Genomic DNA, 2,607 nt, shown 5'->3' with positions numbered 1-2,607 from the left:
ACATCTCGATACGATACAAGGTATCGGATATTAAAACTTAGAGTAATAGAACTTGCAATCCAAAATGGATAAGAATTAATAGAACTTACAATTCAAAATGGATAAGGATTAATGGAACTTGTAATCCAAAATGGATAACGATTAATGGAACTTGCAATCCAAAAATGGATAAAAATTAATGGAACTTGCAATCCAAAATGGATCAGGATTAATAGAACTTGCAATCCAAAATGCATAAGGATTAATGGAACTTGTAATCCAAAATGGATAAGGATTAATGGAACTTGCAATCCAAAATAGATAAGGATTAATCGAACTTGCAATCCAAAATGGATGAGGATCAATCGAACTTGCAATCCAAGATGGATAAGGATTAATAAAACTTGCAATCCAAAATGGATGAGGATTAATAAAACTTGCAATCCAAAATGGATAAGGATTAATGGAACTTGCAATCCAAAATGGATGAGGATTAATAGAACTTACTCATAACTTTACTGTTACACACACATATATATATATATACGTCTCTGCTTACTGATATAAATCTGAAAACTACAACTAAGAACTGGAATAATCTGAAATCAAAATTGATATGAACCTGTAATGGAAGGGATTATAGGAAGAATACTTGCCTGATAGAACTCTTTGATCGAACCCTGGAACGATCCTGAAGACTCTAGCTAGCCTCTGCTATCTCTTGGCCTTTCTGTTCTTCACATGGCGTGAAGAAAAGCTAAGCTAATGGGCTTTATATATAGATATAAAGTCCTAGATCGCTTTCCTTTTATAACTTGGAATCCATCTCCCAATTGAATTTGGAGACTCTCAAAACCTTCTCCTATTGGGACTAGGAGACTCTTAATCCAAATCCATCTCATACATAGATTCTCATTCTTCTTTAAATACATAGTCCCACTTAATTAATAATAATACAAAAATTATTATTAAAACTCTCAAATAATAATAAAACTCCAAAATTACCTTCATGCCCTTGCATTTAATTTCTACAAAATAAATGTCATTTAAATGCTATTTAAATACTATTCTCTCAATTAAAAATCTAAATTGCCACCTTGGCAAATTCCTTTAACTCCAACATTAAAAAGAGATAAATGCTATTCTTTTCCTTCAAAATCTCTAAATTGCCACATTAAATAATTAATTGACAAAATCTCTTAATCAATACTTTAATAATTAATTAAATAATTCTTGAATAAATACTGGGCCCTCTAATGGGTCGTTACACGAGACCTGTAAGAAAGGTTTACAGGAGAAGATACTTGCCTTAGACTCTTTGATCGAACCCTTGAATGATCGTGAAGGCTCTTGCAACACACTGCAATGCTTCCCAACTCTCTGCCTCTTTTTCTCTCTTTTGTTCTTCACACGGCATGAAGAACTATTGACCATCAAACTCTCTATATATATACTTTGAAGCCCTAAAGCCCATCTCAATCTCCTAATATAACTTGGAGTCTTCTAATCCAATCCTCTCATGGATGGATTCATCAATCCCTTAATCACAATAACTCTATTTAATAATTAAATACTAATATCAAATCCTTAAATGACCCTCAAGTCCTTGCATTTAATTTCCACACTAAATAAATATAATTAAATTCTATTTACTCAATTAAAATTTAAATTGACATATTAAATAATTAAATGGCAGATTCTCTTAATTAATTACTTCAATAATTAATTAACTAATTCTAAATAAATACTAGGCCCTCTAATGGGTCGTTAGACTTATAAATGAAGTCAAGAGTGATCAAGTTGAAGCAAGCGACTTGCAAGAATAGTTTACATGCACAAGAACCACTCACCGAATCTTCTCACTTCTTCGTTGCGAAGTTTAAGGCCAAAAGTCGCTCCAAGTGAGTTGTTTCTATAAAAACCGAGACTTTTTGGTAACCAAACCTAAAATATTTTTGGATAGGTAGATAGCCATTAAAAGTATGAGATTACATGAAAAATTTCAAGCCCAGAGGGCCTCTCACGCTCCCACATGCACGACCACAAGGGGCTGCCACCCGCCTGGACGTGCAGCCCTGTTGGGCACGTGTGGCGCAAGCACTGCACGGACTTCCGACCCCAAAAATTAAAACGGGCATAACTCTCTCATTTTAACTCCAATTCGAGTGTTGTTTGAACCTACAGACTCCTCTTTCGACCCTCTACGTGATTACATAAAAAAATGAGATTACCTCATAGATTTGGTGACTGTTTGCATAGATTTTGAGATGGGGTCATATCTTCTAACGGCTTATATTTGGCTTTCACTCGGGTGGACCTTCCTCCCCTTCTTTCCAGTAGAGTTTCCCCTCTTTTATATGCTATCTACCCTTTTCAAAGTGATGCCCAAAAGGTTGCCAAATGGTTAGTATATATAAGCATCTTAAACCAATGAGAGCTTGTCACTTGGCTCCATGGATTTGTGCCATTTGTCCTCCAAATTATGAGAGTCTCTTCCTCTTGACAAATGGCTCTTGAGATTGGTGCTCAATCATTATTCTTGATTTTTATTTTCAAAGAGAAAATGGAGGCTTGCCATGTGTCCCAAGCTTGATTTAATTTGGTTTTGAAATCCAAAGCCACTTTTAA

This window comes from Diospyros lotus, chromosome 12 (genome assembly GCF_014633365.1).
Source record: "Diospyros lotus cultivar Yz01 chromosome 12, ASM1463336v1, whole genome shotgun sequence".
In the NCBI taxonomy this organism is placed as follows: domain Eukaryota; kingdom Viridiplantae; phylum Streptophyta; class Magnoliopsida; order Ericales; family Ebenaceae; genus Diospyros; species Diospyros lotus.
The sequence above is the reverse complement of the archived record's forward strand: the minus strand, read 5'-3'. Positions refer to the sequence as shown.